The following is a 10,000-nucleotide window of genomic DNA, read 5'->3' as shown; positions in this document are numbered from 1 at the left end:
CCTATGTTTATTGTCGTATGTATAAGATGGAGATAAAACTAAACTGGCAAAGTGACGACAAACATTGTGTGTCTCTCATTCTTGATGTTAAATTTTTTTTCTAAAAAGATAGATAGGCAATAAATAATAAATAAATAAATAAATAGACAAATAAATAAACAAATAATAAACTCATAGATTAATAAATAAATACAAATCGCTCTTTTATAGTGCTTATTTTATTGACTTTATATTCATATTCGAATATCTTGCACTACAAGGTTTTGTTGTTTTGTTTGTTTGTTTTTTTCTCGTCGTCAATATTATTCAAACACGATATAGAAAATATAATACTATGCAGTTATAATCTCATCCTATGATATGTACTAAGAACGTTCTGTCTGACACCAACGGACTTCCCAAGTCAACGTCCGTCTCCGATAAGATGGTGGGGTGTTGGAGGGAAAGATGGGGAGGGATGGGGAGGTAGAAGGAAGATACATCCTTGTCTATCTATATATCTACCTATCTATCTATCGATCTATCTATCTATCTATCTATCTATATATCTCCTCTCTCTCTCTCTCTCTCTCTCTCTCTCTTTCTTTCTTTCTCTCTCTCTCTCTATCTATAGATCTACTATCTCTCTCTCCCTTCGTGTGATAGAGACATACAGAGAGAGAGAGAGAGAGAGAGAGAGATAGTGAGAGAGACAGAGAGAGAGAGGGGGGGGGGAGATTTTACTGGAGTCTCGGGTAGGAGGCCTATTTATAAGTTTTTAAATGAAGATTTTCTGGCCATTTTCTTTTTTTTTAAAATTCCATGTGTGTTTTTTAAAGAGCGACAGAACACATGCTATAATGTAGACATCGGCGGTATGATAGTGTATGTGTGTGTGTGTGTGTTTGTGTGTATGTGTGTGTGTGTGTGTGTGTAAGTACAGCAGAATGCCGGCTATAATCTAGAAATCGGCCTTTACAAATACGGCCGGTTACCGGCTACAAGATAAACATCAGGCGTATAATACTGTAAGTACGGCATATTACCGGCAATTATGTAGAAATCAACCATATAATACTGTAAGTACGACAGAATACCGGTATAATGTTGACATCGGCCGTATAATACTGTAAGTACGACAGAATACCGGTATAATGTTGACATCGGCCGTATAATACTGTAAGTACGACAGAATACCGGCTATAATGTTGACATCGGCCGTATAATACTGTAAGTACGGCAGAATACTGTCTATAATGTTGACATCGACCGTATATAACTGTAAGTACGGCAGAATACCGGCTATTATGTTGAAATCGGCCGTATAATACTGTAAGTACGGCAGAATACCGGCTAGAATGTAGACATCGGCCGTATCCTACTGTAAGTGCGGCAGAACATTGGCTATTATGTAGCATCAGCCGATTTCAAACTTTACGAGAATTTCACGCGTTGTCGTTTATCAGTTTGCCTTTTCTTCATTCAGTCACATTCATTGTATCAAAATTGATTAACACGTAATCAACGTATATATATATTCAGGTCTGGCATCCGAACCCACTCATGGGCCTAGTTTAACATTGTCGTAAATGACAATATTTTGCTTCATTTTTGGGCGGTTTTTAGGGGCGTTTTTGTTGTGTTTTTTTTTTTTTGATGTTGTTGTTTTTGTTTTTTTTTTGTTAGTTTGTTTTTTGTTTTTTGTTTATTTTTTTGTTTTGTTTTGTTTTTTTTTGTTAGTTTGTTTTTTGTTTTTTGTTTATTTTTTTGTTTTGTTTTGTTTTTGAGATTTCCATTACAACAATGAACCCATAAGGAATTGGGTTATCAGACCTCAAAATAAGCGCGCACGTCGCACGCAATACATTTATTATAACTGAATATGTTCAAAAAGGTATCGAACTCCGGCCGCATTGATTAAATCAGGAATGCGATTTCATTGAATACTCTGAATACCTTAATGAATGTCTTATAAAAGAAAGGGGGGGGGGGAAGAAAACATTCAATTTAAAGTTATTAACAACATAGGCATGTGTTTGATAATAATAACAACACGTAGCCTATAGTTTGTTTGGTGTTATGTGTAGATATCTATGTGAGATTCCGGGTTTAAAACTTCCTAAAGAACGCACGTCCACACAATGAATGAAGTAACCGGAAGCTGTTTCAAATCCGGTTTCTGTAGGATTTTATAAGTTTATACTTTAAAATATTTTTGCCTTTTTTCCTTGAAACATCAGACAGTGTCCAATAAATAGATTATTGATGAGTAGCTGGGAATGTCAGATTTTTCGGAAAGTACCTACTTTGCAATAGAATCGCGTCTTATCCTAAATGATACTATAAGCTTCTAGAAGCTGTGGACAGTAAAACTAATGAACAAAAATGAATAAAACGGCTTTGAAGAGGATCAAAATACCAAAAACACGGAACGTTTCGGGTCCAAACCTTCTCCAAAATAAAATGTGACAAGTTGGTGTTACTAACTGCATTGTCCAATTAACGCTTCGGAATCCGGGATTTTAAAAATCTGCTTATTCTACAGGAGGAAACTAGAATAGTGATGCTATGCCTTAAGGTAAAATATTCACAACATCAGACAGCCAAATTTAATATACAAACACACGAAATTGCGTTTATAGTCAAGAATTGATTGATATAATAAAAGAATAAAGCACTATCAGGCTGATTGAAAATAATAACAGAGAACTGAGTTGAACACATATTATACTATTGTAATATAACTTAATATGTAATATATTGAAAATACCTCTGACTGAAAAAAAAACAAAAAAACAAAGAGCTGAGTGACGTCAATTTCGTGTCTTCTATGGCTTTGAAAGACTAGATCTAGCTTTTCTTTTTTCTTTTTTAAATACATGCCGATGTATACACATATTATACTATAATAATATAGCTTAATATGTAATAATATATTGCAAATATGCAGCCTCGCCGACGTGGAGTTTAATCCAGTTCTTTGATAGTCGTTCTATTATTTATTATATAATATCTTTTTTATTATATCATTTTGATCACATTCACCTTGCACAGCAACGCCGCTGTGTATCCTCCACCCCCCCCCCCACACACACACACACACACTCACACACTCACACACACACACACACAAGCATGATATTATATCTGTCATCAAGGCGTTTTGTTTACATTGATAACAAAATGGGTGAGAATGATATAATATTAATAGTGTCCTGCTGTTGAACACTCCAGTCAGTCTGTCAGTCTTCTCGCCAACTATCTAACTTGTAACACATTCTTTTATCGTTTATTTACCGTTTGTCTGTGCGGCTATGTCGTGGTCTTGAGGTCTTGCGGTCTCATTGATCAGAAGGTCCTGGGTTCGAGCCTCCCTTGGCGTATAGTCTTCTAGCCAACTAACTTGTAACACATTCTTTTATCATTTATTTACCATTTGTCTGTGCGGCTATGTCGTGGTCTTGAGGTCTTGCGGTCTCATTGATCAGAAGGTCCAGGGTTCGAGCCTCCCTTGGCGTATAGTCTTCTAGCCATCTAACTTGTAACACATTCTTTTATCATTTATTTACCATTTGTCTGTGCGGCTATGTCGAGGTCTTGAGGTCTTGCGGTCTCATTGATCAGAAGGTCCTGGGTTCGAGCCTCCCTTGGTGTATAGTCTTCTAGCCAACTAACTTGTAACACATTCTTTTATCATTTATTTACCATTTGTCTGTGCGGCTATGTCGAGGTCTTGAGGTCTTGCGGTCTCATTGATCAGAAGGTCCTGGGTTCGAGCCTCCCTTGGTGTATAGTCTTCTAGCCAACTAACTTGTAACACATTCTTCTATCATTTATTTACCATTTGTCTGTGCGGCTATGTCGAGGTCTTGAGGTCTTGCGGTCTCATTGATCAGAAGGTCCTGGGTTCGAGCCTCCCTTGGCGTATAGTCTTCTAGCCAACTAACTTGTAACACATTCTTTTATCATTTATTTACCGTTTGTCTGTGCGGCTATGTCGAGGTCTTGCGGTCTTGAGGTCTCATTGATCAGAAGGTCCTGGGTTCGAGCCTCCCTTGGCGTATAGTCTTCTAGCCAACTAACTTGTAACACATTCTTTTATCATTTATTTACCATTTGTCTGTGCGGCTATGTCGAGGTCTTGCGGTCTTGAGGTCTCATTGATCAGAAGGTCCTGGGTTCGAGCCTCCCTTGGCGTATAGTCTTCTAGCCAACTAACTTGTAACACATTCTTTTATCATTTATTTACCATTTGTCTGTGCGGCTATGTCGAGGTCTTGAGGTCTTGCGGTCTCATTGATCAGAAGGTCCTGGGTTCGAGCCTCCCTTGGCGTATAGTCTTCTAGCCAACTAACTTGTAACACATTCTTTTATCATTTATTTACCATTTGTCTGTGCGGCTATGTCGTGGTCTTGCGGTCTTGAGGTCTCATTGATCAGAAGGTCCAGGGTTCGAGCCTCCTTGGCGTATAGTCTTCTAGCCAACTAACTTGTAACACATTCTTTTATCATTTATTTACCATTTATCTGTACGGCTATGTCGTGGTCTTGCGGTCTCATTGATCAGAAGGTCCTGGGTTCGAGCCTCCCTTGGCGTATAGTCTTCTAGCCAACTAACTTGTAACACATTCTTTTATCATTTATTTACCGTTTGTTTGTGCGGCTATGTCGTGGTCTTGAGGTCTAGCGGTCTCATTGATCAGAAGGTCCTGGGTTCGAGCCTCCCTTGGCGTATAGTCTTCTAGCCAACTATCTAACTTGTAACACATTCTTTTATCGTTTATTTACCGTTTGTCTGTGCGGCTATGTCGTGGTCTTGAGGTCTTGCGGTCTCATTGATCAGAAGGTCTATGGTTCGAGCCTCCCTCGGCGTATAGTCTTCCTGCCAACTAACTTAACACATTCTTTTATCATTGTATCATTGATTGTGCGGCTATGTGGTCTTGCTCGGCGCATAGTTGATTGAGTCCTTGGAAAAGTCTGTCTCTTTACTCACATTCTCTCACCGTACTCAGGTGTGACTCAAATGAGTACCTTGCCGTTAACAGCGTTCGTTGTCTCTGTCGGAAGAATATAATTGTAATTTCGCACTTGTTTCGCAGATAAAAGGGGTCGCGATTGTAGTGGATTACTATCTATAACAATGGGGAAAATATTTGTCGAGTTATGATAACATATTATAATAATCCTAGTTATGAATCCGTTTATTATCCGTGTGTGTTTATATTGTCATTGTTGTATTTATTATCCGTGTGTATTTATAGTGTCATTGTTGTATTTATCATCCGTGTGTATTTATAGTGACATTGTTCTATTTATTATTAGCATCTCATTTTGATTCCATTATCTGACCATAAATATCACATAACATGATAACGGTTTATTTTTGGTAACGAGAGCATCGAGGAAAGGAGGGAGGTGGGGAGGGGGGTGGGGGAGGGGGTGGTGAAGGGAGGTGTCCAGATAAGGATCGTCGTTTGGCAGTGGTGCGTGCACAGGCCACAGATCCTATTGATGCTATGTGTTTAGTTAAAATGATCACAACTTTCGCCAGCCAGAAGATCTGAGATTCGACCCCTAGTGTGCTCTGTCCGGTATCTTTCATGCATACACGCCTGTTCAGATCTTTAGCCAGATAAAACATACCAACACGCAAGGACTGTGTGTAACCTTTAACATTAATCTATAATCCGATTGATGCAATTTAGGGAAAACATCACTAACAGGCTGTCTAAAATTAATAACTGAGAGCTGAGTGACATCAACTTCATAATATCCTTTTATTGAGTCACACCCGTGTCACGGATATAGATAGAATGAAATTGACGTCACTAGGGTCTTTGTTATTGTTTTTTGCCATCCATGTTTATGAGTAATTCTCACTAAACTGCATTATCCAGACTATAGACGTTCAAGGTTAAACATAGTTTTGTGTGTTGGTCCGTTATACTTCCGGATGGCAATGTTGTGAGCTTCTTAGCCAAGCGCATACTATCTATAATAGAAAAGAGGGGCCTCTCATAATTTGCTCTGAGCAAGATTAGCGTACTCATGTTATATAATGTGTAATAACCAAACCTTCTTCTGTATGAGCAGACAATACGGATATATTATATATATGTATTGAATCCTCTCGTGATATTTATTATTATTATTATTATTATTATTATTATTATTATTATTATTATTATTATTATTATTATTATTATTATTATTATTATTATTATTATTATTATTATTATCATTATTATTATTATTACAACAATCCCTTTTAAAGTTTTTCAGAGACACTCCATCGACTGAGCTACTGGGTTTCTCGTAAAAACCTACCCTTCCCTATTTGATCAAATGAAATCCTTCTATGTTGTCAAATTTCACACTCAAACACGATACAAGTTCTCTAGGGTGACGTTATAGGTATTAAGACATCACTATCACATACACACACACACACACACACACACACACACACACACACATATATATATATATATATATATATATATATATATATATATATATATATATATATAATATGTAGAAAGATGAAGAGAGTGTGTGTGTGTGTGTGAGAGAGAGGAGAGAGAGAGAGAGAGAGAGAGAGAGAGAGAGAGAGAGAGAGAGAGAGATACATACAGACAGACAGAAAGAAAGACAAACAGAAAAAAGGAAGAATCATTTATTTTCAAAAATCCAAAATATAATATACACAAATTCTGTATCAAAATTAAAAACTCAAACCTTTGTCCCTTAAGGCTCAATAATTGATGTTCATAACTTTTACCCTACATTCCTAGGCCTTTTTTAAGTCAACAGAGACTATGTTATTTTAACATCACTAACGCTCTGTATAAAGAACAGGAAGGAACAAAAAGAAAATAGGGAGATAGATAGATAGATAGAGAGAGAGAGAGAGAGAGAGAGAGAGAGAGAGAGAGAGAGAGAGAGAGAGAGAGAGAGAGAGAGAGAGAGAGAGAGAGAGAGAGAGAGAGAGAGAGAGAAGAGAATGAAACGAAAAAAACTTCAATGAAAAATCACGTCGGCGAGCTTACAAAAATAATTGTACACGCATTTCATATTTTATACAATTTTGTTACAAATTGTCTAGCAATTTCGATTGCTTGCTAGGTAGATAGAATATACAGGATTTTATATTCCGTGTTGACTATTGTATTGCTGTCGCTGTTCGGATTAGGTTTATATTTATTCATAGTTATTGTGCATTTCATTTAATCATTATTTATCATCATCACAATTATTATTATTATTATCACTATTATTATTATTATCATCATCATCATCATCATCATCATCATCATCATCATCATCATCATCATCATCATCATCATCAAAACATTATTATTTGATTCATCGATTGTAAAAATGAAAATGATAATAATAATAATAATGATAATAATAATAATAATAATGATGATGATAATAATAATAATAATAATAATAATAATAATAATAATAATAATAATAATAATAATAATAATAATAATAATAATAATAATTTTTTAAAAAAGAATAATAATAATAATAATAATAATAATAATAATAATAATAATAATAATAATAATAATAATAATAATAATAATAATAATAATAATTTTAAAAAAAGAATAATAATAATAATAATAATAATAATAATAATAATAAAAAATAATAATAATAATAATAATAATAATAATAATATAATAATAATAATATAATAATAATAATAATTAATAATAATAATAATAATAATAAAAACAATAACAATAATAATAATGTAATATAATATAAACTTTTCGACATTCCTATAATAATGTAATCACCGTGTGTGGTTCCAATGCTATATTTTAATATCAGATACCGAATTCACTCTCCATTGAAAGGAGAGCATTTTTGAATCAATTCCTCTTATTTATTCACATTGACATGGCCTGTTTAATCAGTTCTACTGCCGTAATCTGGAAAAAGAAAAAAAAAACACGCATTTCAAAATTTGGCCAGAAAACTCGTCCTTCAAATATCGGTCGATTTAATTGACATTCATCTTGGCAAAAGCTCATAAAATTGGGACTGAAAGAAGACTGAGAGATCCCAGGCTTGAGATTTTTGCCAACATGAGGTTTTTATTTTTAAAAATGATTGATATTTGAAGATCAGGTTTTCTGGCCAAATTTTTAAATATGTGTTTTACTTCCAAAGTAGGTACGGCGTTTAACTTGCTGAAAAAAGTGATTATATCGTATTAAGAAATGATATAAAAAGCGCCGATCTGATGTATTGTAAACAAGTTATAAAGTCTCCCTTTCATTAAATACAATAGCGGTTGTTTTGTGGTTATACCAAACATGCTATTTTTTATAATATCGTGGCAAAACGTATTATCCTCAATTTGGCCTGAAAAAAAAGATAGGAATTCTTTAAATTTCACTCAATTTTAAAAATATCCCTCAACTTGTTTTTTTTTATAAGTATTAAACCGAAGACTTTTATAGCGTTGAAGTGTTCAAAACTTTAAAGAAGGCTCAAGTTTGATCGTTTTTAACAAGTTTTGAGCGAGTCGTCTTTATTCATCGATTTTTGTCTCCAATCGAATCAAGACTAAATGTCGTGCAAAACTGCAATCTGAAAATTGAATTTACAGCCAAATAGTATTTTAGACTTGGCTTTAATTAACGTGTGTTTATTTTATTGAGAACAAAATAATATTATGATATCTGAAAAAGCGAAAATAAAACGTCAAAAAAATAAATTTATTTATTTATTTATTTATAACCTCCCCCCCCCCCCCCCCCCCCCCCCCCCCCCCCCCTTTCCCCCAAATACAATTAAAATGTCATACTTCTGACCATTTTGAACTTAAATTCTCTTTTCAAAAGTCCAATCTGGTAAACGTTGACATAATAATTGATTGAAGCGATAGTTCACATATTTTTTTCTTCTTTTAAAAAGCCAAAAATGAAAATTATTTTAAGAAAAGCGTTTTAAAAAATATTGCCAGTAGGTATAGTCATAATGTACTATGATGCCTGTTCCCATTTTTATGCCTTAGCGATTTTGGTGGGAAAGTTAGCGTAAGAGACTTATTATTGTGAATACAAAACAAAAGTAGGACCCGTAAACAGATCAATCTATGAACTAACAATGAACTTTTAAAAAAACAAAACAATAAACATTCGCTTCTTCTTTTGTTCCAAACAAAAAAAAAAAAAAATTAAATAATGGTAGCGACAGAGTTGTTTGCGAAATTTACTCTCAAGCGGCGAGAGTGGATAGATAGAGATCTTATTGCTGACTTTGCGGAGCTACATGCACTGCACTGCGGCTGGCGCCTGGGTTATTATCTGCTCAGTCCTTTCTTGAGACACATGTTAAAGCAAAACCTACCAAATGAATTTTTTTAGATATGTTTGTTTGTTTTTGTCTTTTTTTTTTTGTTTGTTTATTTGTTGTTTTTGTTTTTTTGTTTTGTTTTGTTTGTTTTTTTGTTTGTTTGGGTATTTTTTGTGTTTTTTTTTTGATTTTCTTTCTGCTTTGTCTGGCACTGTTTCATACACACCTTAACGGATCCCTATGTTTTGTAGTAAAATGAGTATCGTATTTTTTGATCTATCTTGTAAAGCGCTTTGAGCACATTTAGTGGATATTGCGCTATATAAACGCTCATTAAAAAAAAAATATTATTATGAAAGACGTTAGATTCAGAAGGAAAGAATTATAACAACCGTCTCTCATCATCATCATCATCATCATCATCATCACCATTGCCTTTATTATATAGGCTACATACAGACAAACAAGTTTCCATCCTTCTCTTTCCTGAGCTAACTTTTTAAACTCTGGTCTATTTATAGATAGTATGCGCTTGGCTAAGAAGCTCACAACATTGCCATCCGGAGGGTATAACGAGAAACACACACAATTGTGTGTATCCATGAACGTTTATAGTCTGGTTAATACAGTTTAGTGAGAATTACTCATAAACACGGATGGCAAAAAACAATAACAAAGACCTGAGTGACGTCAT

General features: G+C 34.5%; 1 protein-coding gene across 1 annotated transcript in view; it reads left to right on the top strand.

The window, feature by feature from the left end:
• LOC144974383 (25-hydroxycholesterol 7-alpha-hydroxylase-like) overlaps window positions 1-10,000 on the top strand; it is a 28,730-nt gene that overhangs the window by 558 nt on the left and 18,172 nt on the right. The gene's annotated exons all lie outside the window — the stretch shown is intronic.

This window comes from Berghia stephanieae, chromosome 6 (assembly GCF_034508935.2).
Source record: "Berghia stephanieae isolate SIO BIC M18660-M18661 chromosome 6, UCSD_Bste_1.3, whole genome shotgun sequence".
Taxonomy (NCBI): Eukaryota; Metazoa; Mollusca; class Gastropoda; order Nudibranchia; family Aeolidiidae; genus Berghia; species Berghia stephanieae.
The sequence above is the reverse complement of the archived record's forward strand: the minus strand, read 5'-3'. Positions and strand labels throughout refer to the sequence as shown.